Raw genomic sequence first — 16,781 nt, forward strand, 5'->3', positions numbered from 1 at the left:
GGACTTGTATAATTGGTAGATGGGAGGTTTTTACGATGACCGTATTTAAGTATCTTTTTGAGGGTTTTTTTCAAAACTTCCGGGGTCTGGGCCCTCGCTTTCACAGGCCCCTCTACTCGTTTAAAGCTTTCCTTTCAACTTCTGCCTTCTGGGTACGCGGACGTTTATTTTCAAATTTCCTTTTTGGGCCTTGACCTTCGAGCTTCGATGAGTTAGCTTGATAGCTCTTTTCCCCATAAGAGCGGTTTGCATTTCTGGTCTGCTCATTTGAAAATTGCCTTCGGACACTTTGAGAATACGATGCCCCTCTAGCTTTTTCCGCTATTCTGCGATTTTGAAACTTGACCGCCAATTCGAAGAGCTCCTGCAATGTGCTTGGGTTTCTAATTTCAAAGTAATCTTGAACAGCAGGTAACAATCTTGGTAAGATTATTTCAATAATCTCCGCGTCGGGTTTCTTCCCATACAGTATATCCGTCAGCTTAATTTTTCGCAGAATAAAGTCCGTCAACTCTTCTATATCCCGTTGATAAAAACTATACAGTTCGGCTTCTAGCCTTGCTCGATCTTTCACTATGGAGAAGGCCTTTAATAACGATTTTTTGAAATTTTCAAATGTATATGTCTGGCCTCCGAATTCCCCTAATAAAAATTTGCCTATATTCTTCCACCATAGCGCGGCCTGTCCTCTTAGTGCAGATATGGCGATGGCAACTTTTTGTCTTTCAGGCACAGGGTAGAGCTGGAAGTGATTGTCGAGGCTTTCTAGAAATATCGCCACCGAATTTTTTCCGTCGAAATTGACGTTTGGCTTGATTGACGCTCTCAACGTCTGGACCAGGTATCCAAATCCTTGCAATTGGCTTGCCATTTCTTGTTGTTGTCCCGCAGCTTCCATCCAAATTTCGGCCATTTCAGTTCGACAAGTGTTCGGGCGCCAATGTAACGTTGCGCGCTTCCAACCTGCACGCAACAAAGTGGTGACTGCTGAGAACTGGAAATAGACCAAAGTCTTGAGAAGGGTTTAAATCCCTTTTTATTCAACTTTAGAAATTACAAATGCGTGCTCTTGACGCTCAGAAACTACGCCGACCCGGCGGTAAAATAAAAATAAGAAACTAAGAAAAGAATAGTAACAAGTGACTAACTACGAGGCTCTCTAAGCGTAACTAACCTCACCGCGTTCTAAAATACCGCTGATAATTCAGCAAACTCTGAATATTTCGTTGAAAGATTAACAAACTGCCGAGGCAAGCACACAGGCCGAAACGCGTGGTTCTTCAATTTCTAACTAGCCACCTCCGCGCTCGTGAAGTAAGAAAGCACACCTTCGAACTCGTTTCCCTTCTATTTAACTCAGGACTTCCGCTGACAATTTGAATCCTTGCGCGTTCTACTAAAATTTACATACTCTGGCATTGGCAATTCCAGGGGAAAGTAAGGCTTGACAGGAAAGATAGTTTAAACTTAAAATAAATGTTAGTTAAAATAAATATAAACCCTACAGCTTCTTGCATGGTATAATATTATTAGCACAAACGCTTTCAAGACAAGTTTACCTTACAAGTGGTAGCTTATGAAAAACTATTTGAGACGTACTGTGCACTGTGTCTTTATATAATCAAATCACATTTCATAACATTTTGACATTTTTTGCAAATTATATTCTCAAATAGAACTGATTTTTTATTTTGAATTAATACTCCTATTACTGACAGCTAGAATTCATTCACAGAATTTTGACTACCAGTAGTAATTATATATCAGTTCTAAAGCCGCCCAGACGGGATAGTGATTAGTGGCTCTGACTGCCGTACCCGAGGGCCCGATTTCGGATCTGAGAGAAGGCATGGATGTTTGCAAATGTGCAATGGCTTTGCTCATGGGGCCTCTAAATATATGGTGAGGCGAAAGTCCTCTCGTGTAGTTTGGTGGCAAGTATGAATAGTGAGAGAATGTGGACGAAACACAATTTTTTGTGCCTGTGGACCTTATCAGTCCAGATAAATACACTTTAATTATGGTCTGCAAGCAGATTTAAACATAATATTTTGTTTTACAAATGTATTATATGATATTAGGGAACATTTATGCTATGCCAATCAAAAATAATAGCGACCAAAAGAAAAGCTTTTTATATGATGACGTGTGATGTGTTAAAATTTACCTGAACATCATTTCTTTCAATTAATATTCAAGTAAAATAAAATACTGCAATTAAATATTCGAGTAAAATTAAAAATTACATTAAATATTGCTCAAATTTACATCAGTATTTAATACCGAACGGAAATTGTACTAATAAACCTAAAACTGCATCAAAATTATATACGAAATTTATATAGTTTTTTCTAGTAGCCATATAAGGTATTTCTTCAATGGTTACCTCGTGATTTATTGGTGTAGCATGGCTGTCTGTCATCCGAAGATCCGTAGTTTGAATCCTGTCGAATGAACCGTTCCGTTTTTAGTCTTCTGCTCCGAAATAAAATGCCTAATGGCCTCTACAAATGGCGCCCGAACTAATAGGCGGTGGATGATAGTTCGTAAGTGCCAGTATTTGACAACTGAGTCCCCTCCGTCACAGCGCTCCTTTAAATGGAGAAGAATGTAGAATATTTTCTCCCTCCTTGCCCCGTGCTTTTGTGATGATATTGGAAGAACGTCCGGCTGGTGTCCGTCGGCATCCATATTTCGAATCCTAGCGACAAAGCCACTGACTCTATAGCGTCTGACTTGAAAGATACAGGAACATTATATTTAAATGTTCCAGCTAAATGTTAAATATTGCAATTAAATTAGTTATAATGAAACATTACATTAAATCCTGTTCAGTTTCATATCACAATTATATAAATTAACCAATCTGCATTCAAAATAGCTATGATATTTATACAATCTTTTCAATACTCTATGACTCTAAAAGAAACCTGAATATTATTTTCTATTAATGCTAGAAAATCATAACATTCAAGCACATTTATTTAAACCTGATATAAATTTCGCATATTCTTGAACACTTACTTTAAAAATTGTTGTATCTGTCTCTGTAATGTAGCGCGAGACAAATTTTAAGAGAAAGCTATGTCGGAAAAATAAGAATACAGTGGCAAGTGCATTTAACATTGAGTAAATGATACCCATTTACCGGGAGTTTGGCGGGATATCGCCAAGCTGACAATGATTTTGTCGATTTATTCTGTCGGCAAATTTGGCGAGAAATTTCGAAGTAGTCGAATTTGGCGACCATTTGGCTACATTTGGTTCCGGTCCCTGTATCACCCTAATAAGTGTTAAAATTGAATAAATGCAATTGACCGCTATGGTAGCTGTAACCCTTATTCCACCCTCCTATTGCTTTCCAGTAATTTCGAGAAGCAGAGAGTACTAGAAATATCTCGTAGCCGGTTGAAAACTATAAGAGCCCGGAGAGAAAGTATCTGAGTTCATTTGCTTAGTTATTGTAGTTGCGAGTCATTTAGTTCCGTGTGAACTGAGATATCCGAATTAGCTTTCTCTTTAGATGCTCTTTGCTTTGCGTTATGTTTTACGTTCTTATTAGTTTGAAGTGTAATTACTGATTATACTGTGTGATACTGTGAGCACTTGTATGAATGTTTCTGTGGAAAATTCCAGAGTTCTGAAATATTTCTTTTGATAAAAGTAAATTTTTATTAACCTTTTATTAGACTTGTGCATTCAATCTATTACGAACACTTACGCACGCAACAATATTTATACAATTTTTTTAATAATGTATGACTCTAAAAAATACTTGAATATTATTTTCTATTAATGCTAGAAAATCATAACTTTCAAGCACATTTCTTTAAACCTCATATAAATTTCGCATATTCTTGCACGCTTACGCCAGAAATCTTCCCATCGGAGATTTGCTGGCTCAGCTCTTTTCACAACTAATTTAACGCCAGTAAATTTAAGCTCAGCTGAGGCATAATTTTCGCGATTCACCACCAAAATTCTCTTCCGAGCTTAAAACTACTTTTTTTTCTTTTTGAAGAGCCTCTCAGAAAATCTTTTTCAAAGCATACATAGCTCGAGGACGGAAGCCTTGAGTCTTTCACCCAAACATGACGCATGTGAGGAACCTGCATTTATCCATGGCGGCCCGTAGAGCAAGCACAAAACATCCGATGGTTCAGTTTTCTAATGCTATTTATTATTCGTTATATTTACATATTTACAACTGTCCTATTGTTAGGTGGACTACCTTCACAGAAATCATGTTGCCTAATCAAACGACATTTCGTTTCTACTTACATGCGTTGCGCTACTGCCAAGCAGCGCCCTCTACTTCTTTCTTTACAACACTCCCCACCTGTGAACTCTAAGTTCACACAAACCGAATACAAAATAAACCAGTATTTCTAAATCAAACACAACATTTGAATACTCTATAAACTACATCAAATTACAAATAACAATTAAGTAATGTTTAAACACGTTGAATCAACTTATAAAGTAATTACTAAATAAGAAACATTATACTAAATCAAAATTCGCAAGAATTATATAAACTAAACTACATTTAGCAACAATCAATAAAGATATTCAGAAGATGACATATGTGCAAACAACAAATTAGATTATTACACTGTAACTCTTTACTACTAATTATGCACTTCAAGGTTGTACAGCAATTGTACTGGTCTCTTTAGATTACCTGTTTGAGTTTTAATGAGACACGAGCGAACCTGACCATCTCTGCCAGGATAAGTTTCTATTATCTTACCTAGTGTCCACAAATTCCTAGGTAAACGGTCGTCATGTACAAGGACTACATCATTAACATTAAACTGACCAGACACTTTAGTAGGTGGACATAAATTCACAGATCTTAAAGAAAGCAAGTAATACTTCCTCCACCTATTCCAAAAGTGGTTTAACAAGGTTTGTTGATGTTTATACCTTTTGATCAAGGAATGTCTAGACCCAATCAAGTCTTCTCTGCACACTCTTGTAACTGGAAGAGAAAGTAAACGTTTACCAATTAAGAAATGAGCAGGAGTTAGCGGTGAGGGTTCTGAAGGGTCATTGGAGACATACGTTATGGGTCTTGAATTAATTATGGCTTCGATTTCTACGAAGACTGTTTCTAGCTCATTCAAAGAGAGACTAGAACGTCCAACTATTTTCCTTAAACAAGTTTTGATCGTTCTAAAATGCCTTTCCCAGAACCCTCCCCACCATGCTCCTTTTTCCACAATAAACTTCCATGTTATACCGTGGGAAGAAAACAAATTTTGTACAGATGGATGTTGAATACACTTCCAAATTTTTCGCAACTCGAGATCAGCACATTTGAATGTCTTGGCATTGTCAGAATATATCGTTGAGCACAATCCACGACGAGAAATAAACCTGCGAAACGCAAGCATGAAATTCTCCACGCTCATAGAAGGGACAAGTTCTAGATGTAAAGCTCGAGTTGTAGCACATGTAAACAAAAGCAGATAATGTTTATTCTTGCTGTCCTTTGTAAAAAAGGGACCAGCATAATCCAGCCCTGTTACAGAAAATGGAGATGATTGAAGAACACGATCAGGTGGTAAAGGAGCGGTTTCCTGTGTACCGGCACGCACCTTGTATCGTTTACACAAAAAGCACTTACTTAACGTGGACTTGACGAAATGGCGTCCTTTTATGATCCAAAACTTTTCTCTAATATCAGCTAAGGTAGCTTCGACTCCAGCATGAAACAATTTGTTATGAGACTCAAAAATTACTAGTTCACTGTATCTATCTTTATAAGGTAACAGCCATGTGTGTTTTTCTTCGAAAGAAAAGTCTGAGAATTGAAGTCTGCCCTTTAAACGCAGAAGACCATGGGTATCCAATTCTGGGTTAAGTGAATAAATCGACGATGTCTTTTCTAAGCATTTTCCACTTGATAGATCTAGAATCTCTTTCGAAAAGTATTTTCGCTGTGTAACTTTTACCCAATAGAACTCAGCTCGTGAAATCTCAACAGAGCTTAATGGACCTTTGACTTTCGCTGAATTTCGTTTTATATTGTTGGTAAACCGCATAACATAAGCCGTAATTCGATACACCTTCAGGAGCCTGCTAAATCGCGTTAACTGTAGTAATGCCGAAGATTCTACGTCTTGAACAGAAACATGAAGAGATGTTTGCACCCTTGCTTCGTTCTGAACGCTCTCCTTGTCGATGTTGGTCTGTTGATTTACTGGCCAAACACTTTTAGGTTGAGACAGCCAGTTAGGTCTCTGTAACCAAAGGGAACTTCTCACAAGATTAAAGGCATTTTCTCCTCGAGATAAAAGGTCAGCAGGGTTTTCACTCCCACTGCAGTGAAACCAGCATTCAGGATCCGTGAGTGACTGAATGTCAGAAACTCGGTTTGATACAAAGGGTTTCCAGTTTCTTGCACATCCCTTTATCCAGTAGATAGTTATTTGGCTATCACTCCAAAGAAACTTTTGATGACACAGTTCAGGAAACAGCTTTGTCAAATACATAGACAATTTGGCGGCTACTAAAGCAGCCATCAACTCCAAACGAGGTAAAGTCATAGTCTTGAGTGGAGCTACGCGACCCTTTGCGGTAATGAAACTGGTGCAAATAATGTTTTCTGAATCAAGGTATCTAAAGTATGCTACTGCGCCGTACGCTTTAGGGCTAGCGTCAGGAAATACATGAAGGCTAACGTTAGATTTTTCACTACTACCAAAATATTTTCTCGGAAGAGAAAACTCCTCCAACACCTTTAATTCAGCTTGCCAGCGACTCCAGTCCTTAATTATTTCGAATGGAAGGGTATCATCCCAGTCCACACCTAATGTCCAAATTTTTTGTAACAGAATTTTCATTTTCATCACAAAGGGTTGAAACACACCAATTGGATCGTAAACTTTGGCCACCCTTTGGAGAATAGTCCTTTTTGTGACCTCAGCACTGTCATGGGATAAATTTCCTAAAAATTCGCAATTCAACTTGATCTTATCTGCTTCAGAGTTCCAGATCATGCCCAAAAATTTTGACTCTTTAGCTGGTTCTATGTTATAACCTTTCCCAATCCACCAGGAATTAAGTTCCTCGGAATTTGACCTTAATTTTCTCAAATTCATCTCAGCGTCTTTAAAAATCTTAACCGCGTCTGAGGATAATCGACATGCATCTTCAATAGTGTCTGCACCGTAGTATAAATCGTCTACATATAACGAGGAATCTAACATATCATAACTTTCTGGATTTGTGCTTTTATATTTTTTAATGTGGAATTTTATCGTCATCGCTAAAATTGCTGGACTACAGCAAAGTCCGAATGGAAGACGTTTAAACCTTAAAACTTTAGATTTTTCCTCACTATTCCCGAACCAAAGAAATTTTAAATATTCCCTATCCTTTTCTAAGATTCCTATCATTAAAAAGGCCTTAGCTAAATCTCCGCTGAAAGCAATTTCATATTTCCGAAATTTCAAAATTATGTCCAAAACCACGGGGATCAAACTAGGTCCAATGTCTAAAAAATCATTTAAGGACTTTACACCTTTAGTTCTAGAAGAGCTCGCGTCGTAAACAATCCTACAACTTGTGGTTTCCTTAGGTTTTATTATTTCCCTGTGCGGCATAAAATACGATGCCTCCGTTATTTCCTGTGAACACTTCTCAACTATACCCTCCTTCATTTGCTCTTCAATTACGGATTTATACTGCTGATAAATCTCAGGATTTCTAATAAGTCTATTTTTAAGACTTTCAAATCGTCTTAATGCTACTCCGAAATTATTTTCTAATTGCCCTGCTTCCGATTTCCATAATAAACTGACATAGTACCTATTACCTTCTACCCATATTTCCTTTTCAAAGCTTTGAATCATTTCTCTCACCTCGTTAGAAATCGCTGTGTCATCGGTAAGGCCCATCAAATCTAAAGTCCATAACGATCTCAATGAATCAGTTACGCAAGAAGAAAGGTTTACTATTGCCGTGTTTTGAGATACTATTTCGCTCTCTTTATCTTGAAGGCCAACTGGGACCCATCCAAACATAGTAGAAATCGCATAAATTTCCTTTCCTAATTGAATCTTTTCCCCCCTTACCATCTTCCAGTAATAATCCACACCTATTAGAATTCCAACGCTTCTTTTACATAAACAAGCGATTCGCAATCCGCACTCATACATCATTTTTAGTGTTTCTTTTGACGGCTTGGTCATATGCGCAGCCGTTATGGCGTCAGTGACGAGACAGCTGATTTTTATTTTGTTCTTTTGCTTCGCATCCGAAACACAGAATTCGACAACCTTATATGTTTTAGGTACTGCGTATTTCATTCCGAAAGAATAAATAGACAATGTTTCTTCTCCAACAAATTTTAAGTTTAATTTCTTAACTACACTAATATGAACAAAACTTCGTGTAGCACCACAATCGAAAATTAAATTAGTTAACTCTGACTTTCCGTCATAATGAGCTAACACTGAACAGGTTTGCAATAAAGCATTTTTATTCAATGATTCATCACATGGAACAACAGAAAGCGTGTGTTCTTTCGGGGAGTTCTGTGTTTCATCTACTGAATTGTCTCGCGAGCTTTCGCACAATTCTTTTATGTTTTGATTTGAAGCCATTCGCGCTTTGTTACGATTTGAACTACTCGTACATAGTGACTCATGATGCGACTTAAACCCGCATTTTAAGCAGTTAGTTTTATTTCTGCACGATTTCCAAATGTGATATTTTCGAAAACAAATAAAGCATCTATTTTCAGTACGTAACTTACACAATTTTTCTTTAATGCTTTTATCACAAGAAAATGAATTATGGGACTTTTCGCAGAAGATGCATGCACGATTATCAACAGCATTGAAACTGGCAGCCGTAGGTACATTTCTGTGAATTTTACTATAATCAGACTTAGCATGTTCGAAACGTGGAGGCAAGGTATTTCTTTTATCTCGCGTCAATAAACTCAACGCTTCACGACATTCAATTTCCCGCTTTATGAAGTCCAACAAGTCTGAAACATTAATTTCTTCATTTGGGTTTTTCCTTCGATTAAATTCCAGAACGAACTCTTCTGGAATAGCTTTTAACAACACAGGTATTAATAACTGACCAAATGAACCTTTCGTAACTCCTTGCGCTTCCAAATTCCGAACTGCAATTTCGATTTCATCATATAACCTACGTAAAGCTTTAATATTATTTGAATTCCTTACTGGTTCTAAATTTAACAGTTTGTTCATGAATTGACTAATTATTATTTCTTTTTTCCCCGAATCTATCCTTTAAAGATTTTATACTCTCATCGTAATTTTTTGCATTTAATTCTAATGAAGATACTACATTACTCGCGGCACCTGTAAGTAATGTTTTCAAGTATGCGAATTTTTCTATCTTACTAAGACTTTCGTTTTTGTCTATAGTGCTTTCGTAACTGTTCCAAAACTCCATAAATTTTTCAGGATCACCTGAATATTTCTCTAAAATTAGTTTTGGAAGTTTTACCGTACTTTGTACATTTTGCAGTCTAACCAAGTTTTGTTCAGGATCTTTAATACTTATTTTATCCTCTTCCAACATTCGATTAATTCGTTTAATAGCTCGAGAACATTTTTCCTGATATTTCTCAGAACTAACTACATCCGCTTCTAGAGAATCTATCTCAATTACGGAATGAATTGCCTCGTCTAATTCTTTCAAATTACTTTTCTTTTCTATTAATAATTCATGCACTTCGCATAATTCATTTGTATCTTTCTTTGCTAAGCTATCCTCGACTTTCTTTAATAGTTTAGATACTACCGTTCTCAATGCGGTTCTCTTTCGTTTTAATCTATCTAGTTCTGCCATTATTTCGCGTTAATACACAAATGTACCTAAGACTGCAAATTATCAAAATTCAAATCAAACACGTTCAAAATTTAATAATAATCACGCTCTTACCTAGGGCATGGTCTGGAGACATACTTCCTCGTGAAGTTCACTTTAACAAATCCAAACTTCCCGGCCGATGCACCATTGTGACGAACCTGCATTTATCCATGGCGGCCCGTAGAGCAAGCACAAAACATCCGATGGTTCAGTTTTCTAATGCTATTTATTATACGCTATATTTACATATTTACAACTGTCCTATTATTAGGTGGACTACCTTCACAGAAATCATGTTGCCTAATCAAACGACATTTCGTTTCTACTTACATGCGTTGCGCTACTGCCAAGCAGCGCCCTCTACTTCTTTCTTTACAACAACGCATCTTCTCGGTAATTGTTACACAATTTTTAATACACAATTTATCCCGTTTCGTGGACGTTATGAAAAGATGGCGGCGATTTAGTCGTTTAAATGCTGATGTCGCTAGAAACGGTTTATCGAATTAAATGATTAGACGAGTCATTTACCTAGCGGCACGGTTGAAGTTCTTGAGAAGTTAGAGGAATATACTTGTGCTTCTAAGCAATCAAGTGAAGGACTTCCTTCAAATTTCAGCAATTAGAATCACGTTTTACGACTGTTGAATTAATATATTAAAAATAGGCTTTATTTTACAGAGATAAACTGAAGCAATGTTTAATTCTCTTTTTCTTTCTAACTTCTGTTATAATAGGAAACAATTTCTTTCTTCTCTAATTTTGAAGCTGAGACATGTATATTTTTTCTGCTAGAACACAAAATTGCCGAAACTTAAAAAATAGAATATTTTAAGCCTTTTTTAATTTGTTAATTTCAAATGGAATATTTCAACCAAACTTTTTACCTCGTTTGTACGAAGTAAAAAGGAAGTATTGTAATCGCAAAAATTTCGGGTATCATATTTTAACGAAAATAGCCATTTCTACCGCTATCAAATGCAATTTAATAATGCATTTGCGTGACATGTGTACGCAAGAACAGAATAAAGGACTCTTTTTCCTCTAAAAAAACTTTTAATCTGATTTAAAATGGATTCTTAAAGACTTTTTTCGTGGCGTCTTGTGCGTACTTACGTATGTATGTATGTATCTCACATAACTGAAAAACGAGTAGCCTCAAAACGTTGAAATTTTATATATAAGACTGCTATAACATGTAGACGTGCACCTCCTATTTCTAAGCAATCGGCCGCACCAAACGTATATATATATATATATATATATATATTCCTTCTGTTACTCGGCTCAGTGAATTCAGTTTTTTTATTCCTATATGTTGGTAAATGGCGCATTTTTTGCTTTAAAGATGATTGAATTATGTTGTTCTTATCTTCCGGCTAAGGTTTTATAGCTTTAGTAAATCTCGATGCAAGAGTAAATTTTAGTAGTAAGTCTAAGTAACTGTGTTAATAAATGTTTATTTTAATTTTATCTCTTATTTGCATTTCTTAGAGTTTTGACTTCAAGTTAAAGTGTGAAGATAGATACGTCTCTGTAGTACAGGAAGGTTTAGTTTCAGGTGAAGTTTCACGATCAGTTTGGTTGAATCTTACAACCTCTAAATATCAACAGTAAATATAACAATACTTAGGATTTAAATAACAAAAAAGTTATCGTTATGTTAAGGATTACAATACAACGAATGCTGTGTAAATAGGTTAACATGTCTTGAAAATGCTAACTTATTTGCAAAAGGGGGAATGTTTTCGAAACGCTTTATTTTATTCACACAGAAGGCGTTTTAATTTTCCTTCTACATCCATACAGAGATTTTAATACGATAAGAAAATGTTTTTATATTCGAGAATGTTGAAGAACATCGCTAAGGAAGAAAAGAATCTACAAATTAAATTTTAAATAGAATTTCTTTGAGAGCACTGATAGAATCTCATCAGTATGATGGCCTAAGTTATTTTTGCAATTGAACTAGTATATGATACAATTTACCGTTTGTGAACTACATAAAGGTTAGAAGGCACTTATAAGTAAGAAAGGGCTTCACAAAGAATTTTTTATTGGTTTTATTGATTATGTTCGTTATTATACATCACCTAACTTCATTTGATGCATCAGGTGTTTTTACGTACTAAGTATACTCTAAACGTTTCATAAAAATATTAAATTTAGCATCATAGCCTAAGTTACTTTTTTTTACCAATAGATCTCCTTCTTATGTATTTACTTCAGCTGACAGTCGAATGAAGAACATCATAATTAAATACTAAAATAATTTTATTTTATTGCGCTAAATCTTAAATTCTGTATGCTGTTTCTATTCATTCCACTAATAGTTCTCGTGTACGTTTACGATATACAATTTAATCAATTCGTTCCGCACAAATTCTAAGGCGGTATCTGTGGTTATCCAAGAATGTATTCCCATTTTCTTATGACGCACATCCTCTTATTTACATGACAAATGTAAGAACCTTTATACTGCTCTCATATCAAGTTAAAATGTTTTCTTCATTTCTTCAGTACTTTTTCTGCACCCACAGAAATCTAAAGTTACCTATTTGTTTGATTCGTAAATCTGAAATACTATTTAGTGAATATTTCAGATTTACTAATACTTTGATAGCTAATAATTTTTTTAAACTGTTTCAGAAGTGTCGATGGAAATTTTTAATTATATGTTATAGTTAAATACCAATTTAATTTACAACTGCAGTCCTTTACTATATTGATGACAGTAATTTTCCTCACACAGTTACTAAAACTTCACATTTTTACATGATTATTATATTATATTATGGCATTATATTATGACATTATATTATGGTGCTCATTCAGATTATTATGATAATAGATTTCTAACTGGTTTATGATAAAATTTTCTTCTTCAATAACAACGTTTTCCTGCTTAGCAGCCCATTTCTCTAATCAAAACTGATTTCTTGCAAATGGTGGGTGATGCATTATATTTAAGGCGAGTTTCCAGATAAATAAAGTCTAAATCATACAAATTAGATTTTGCTTTCAAACCATTACATAGCTGTGGTCCCATAGATACTGTTACTTTTTTTTCTTCTGACACCAGTTGTTACGTTATTTTCTTCCTTCACGTTCGTACGGGTTCGTGTGGATATGGAGTGAATAACGACTACAGCACTTAATGGAATATCGAAACCCACTTTATTTAGACAATATTGATCAGGACAGCTCCAAATTGACGTTTTACAGTCGTCGAAGCTCTACTATACACTCGCTGGAACAATCAGCGGCACAGCCTTCAGGTTATCAGGCTACAATGGTGGAAACAGCTTCACTGCAAAGCACCAGAGTACAGGTTCTGACTCTGCCGGCATAGAGGGCGAAAAAGAAAAATCAACATGGACGAAACTCGAAGGACACAAGGGAGACGACTGACTTCGATGAATTCCATATCCTGGAAGCAGTTCTGCCAGAAGAGGATGTCGGAGTTCCAATCATCGAAAACTCAAAGATAAGTTAAAATCTTCTATAAATTTTTCTTTTGTTCCGAAATGTTATGCTTAAATACGGAGTTCTATGTTTTGACGGAAGTCAATTTGTCACGGTTGAGACTTAGTTTTGTTTTACTTTATTTAGCTAAGGCAAAAAGTATTATTTAAGTATAAAATCTAAGAACAAGCAGTTCCTGTTTGTCGAAAGACTAATTCTGTTATGTTAAAGCCAAAATTGGGCCGAAAGTAAAATAACTTCGTATTCTTGTATTAATGAGAACTTTAGTTTCAGTGCCGCCAGCTTGGCGAAGAATGCGTGAAGTAAAAATTTATTTTTCTCTTATTCATTTTATGGTAAATTGTAAAAATCATATGGATTAGAATTTTGTAAATATACGTAAATACTTGAATGTTATGTAAAAGTAGAATTTAGTCTAGAAGCATAAAATTTTAGATGCTAAAAGTAAATGCTCGAAAGAAATGAATTCAAATTTAAATATTAAACTGTAGATAAAATCCTGCTTTAGAGCGAAAGCATGCATGTCTAAAGATGAATGAGGGGGAATTTAGAATGAATGTGTTTTGTAGTGTTCTCCACCTACACTTGAATTTTTAGAATTTTAAAATAGCTCATCGAGTTTTAGAATATCGAGTAAGGTGTGTCTATTTGGTCGTTGAATTCTAACAAATCATTGTGGTTAGGGGAAGTATTGCAATACTAAAACACGAATATTCCCGTTTGACACCACACATGGTGGAGAGCCAGGGTAAAGTTAAATTCATGTTTGGATACTTGAATGAATGTGAATTAAGCAGTAATTAAGGAAAATAAATCGATCAAAAACAAAAACTTTATTCAGTGTCAGGAAAGTTTAAATTATAATGTATTTAGAAAGATACTGATACTTATTCGTTCCAGATGCTGGAAGGAAGAGAACAGATTGATTGCTGAAGTCCAGGAAAGGTTGCTGTAAGAAGAGAGGGTAAAATAAGTTTCTACAGAAATTTATTCTAACTTTTGTGAGAAAACAGTTTTTTTTATGTAAACAAGGTTCTTAAATTTTAGTTCAGAATTGTGGAAACTCTTCAACAGGTCGTTTCTAGGACCTGCTTCCAAGTTTACCAAATTCTGGCAGCGGCAAATGTAGGGATTATATTTATTTTAACTAACATTTATTTTAAGTTTAAACTATCTTTCCTGTCAAGCCTTACTTTTCCCTGGAATTGCCAATGCCAGAGTATGTAAAGTTTTGGTAGAACGCGCAAAGTATTCAAATTGTCAGAGGAAGTAATCTGAGTTAAATAGAAGGGAAACGAGTTCGATAGTGTGCTTTCTTGCTTCACGAGCATGGAGGTGGCTAGGTAGAAATTGAAGAACCACGCGTTTTGGCGTGTGTGCTTACATCGGGAGATAGTTGAATCTTTCAACTTAATATTCAGAAGTTTGCTGAATTATCAGCGGTACCTTAGAACGCGGTTAGGTTAGTTACGTTTAGAGAGCCTCGTAGGGAGTCACTTGTTATTATTCATTTTTAGTTTCTTATTTTTATTTTATCGCCGGGTTTGCGTAGTTTGTGAGCGTCAAGAGCACGCACGTGTAATTTCTAAAGTTGAATGAAAAGGGATTTTGACCCTTCTCAAGACTTTGGTCTATTTCCAGTTCTCAGCAGTCACCATATTGTTGCGTGCAGGTTGGAAGCGCGCAACGTTACATTGGCGCCCGAACACTTGTCGAACTGAAATGGCCAAAAATTGGATGGAAGCTGCGGGACAACAACAAGAAATGGCAAGCCAATTGGAAGGATTTGGATACCTGGTCCAGACGTTGAGAGCGTCAATGAAGCCTAACGTCAATTTCGAAGGAAAAATTTCGGTGGCGATATTTCTAGAAAGCCTCGACAATCACTTCCAGCTCTACCCTGTGCCTGAAAGACAAAAAGTTGCCATCGCCATATCTGCACTAAGAGGACAGGCCGCGCTATAGTGGAAGAATATAGGCAAATTTTTATTAGGGGAATTCGGAGGCCAGACATATACATTTGAAAATTTCAAAAAATCGTTATTAAAGGCCTTCTCCATAGTGAAAGATCGAGCAAGGCTAGAAGCCGAACTGTATAGTTTTTATCAACGGGATATAGAAGAGTTGACGGACTTTATTCTGCGAAAAATTAAGCTGACGGATATGCTGTATGGGAAGAAACCCGACGCGGAGATTATTGAAATAATCTTACCAAGATTGTTACCTGCTGTTCAAGATTACTTTGAAATTAGAAACCCAAGCACATTGCAGGAGCTCTTCGAATTGGCGGTCAAGTTTCAAAATCGCAGAATAGCGGAAAAAGCTAGAGGGGCATCGTATTCTCAAAGTGTCCGAAGGCAATCTTCAAATGAGCAGACCAGAAATGCAAACCGCTCTTATGGGGAAAAGAGCTATCAAGCTAACTCATCGAAGCTCGAAGGTCAAGGCCCAAAAAGGAAATTTGAAAATAAACGTCCGCGTACCCAGAAGGCAGAAGTTGAAAGGAAAGCTTTAAACGAGTAGAGGGGCCTGTGAAAGCGAGGGCCCAGACCCCGGAAGTTTTGAAAAAAACCCTCAAAAAGATACTTAAATACGGTCATCGTAAAAACCTCCCATCTACCAATTATACAAGTCCTGGTGGTTGTCGATGTACCAGTAGAAGCCCTCATCGATACAGGGACAGAAGGTAATTTTATGAGTGATACATTTTTCAAGAAGGAGTTTAATAGGTTACGATTACTTAAAAAAAAACAGAAATTATGGCGGCACAAGGAAAAACCTGTCAGTGCATCTGGAAATTATCATTAAACATACAGGTAAAAGATGAAAGCCTCAAAGTATTAATTTTTGTAGTAAAAAATTTGGAAAATCCACGTATTTTAGGTATGGAGTTTTTAAAAGTCGCGAAAGCCAAACTGAAATTTCAGGACAGTTCTATTGTGCTGGAGATGGACCGGAGAGTGGTGAAACCAGCGGAACAACCGCAGGTCGACCTTAGCCATTTGAATGACCATGAAAGTCAACCCATCCAGCAAGTGGTGAGTACTTTTTCAAACTTGTTTTCAGAACGACCTGGTAGCTGTCAAATAGTTACGCATGAGATACAGTTAACTGCCTACAAACCCTGTAAGACTAATCCTTATCGCTATGATAAACAGAAAGACCTAATCATAGAAGAACATATTCAGGAAATGTTAAAGAACAAAATAATAACGCCCATAAATAGTGAGTACGCGAGTCCAGTCGTACTACGTAGGAAAAAGAACGAGTTTCCTCCTTCGGATAAAAGGGCTTGGAGGTTTGCTATCGATTACAGAAAACTGAGTAGTATTACTAAATTCCCAGTTTACCCTTTGCCAGTTATAGAGGAAATTATTAGAAACATTAAATCTACTAGATACATGACTACTTTGCACTTAACGTCTGGCTACTAT

The sequence above is a fragment of the Stegodyphus dumicola genome, chromosome 1 (genome assembly GCF_044657685.1).
Source record: "Stegodyphus dumicola isolate Sdum_Otavi_A_Nest chromosome 1, ASM4465768v1".
NCBI lineage: Eukaryota > Metazoa > Arthropoda > Arachnida > Araneae > Eresidae > Stegodyphus > Stegodyphus dumicola.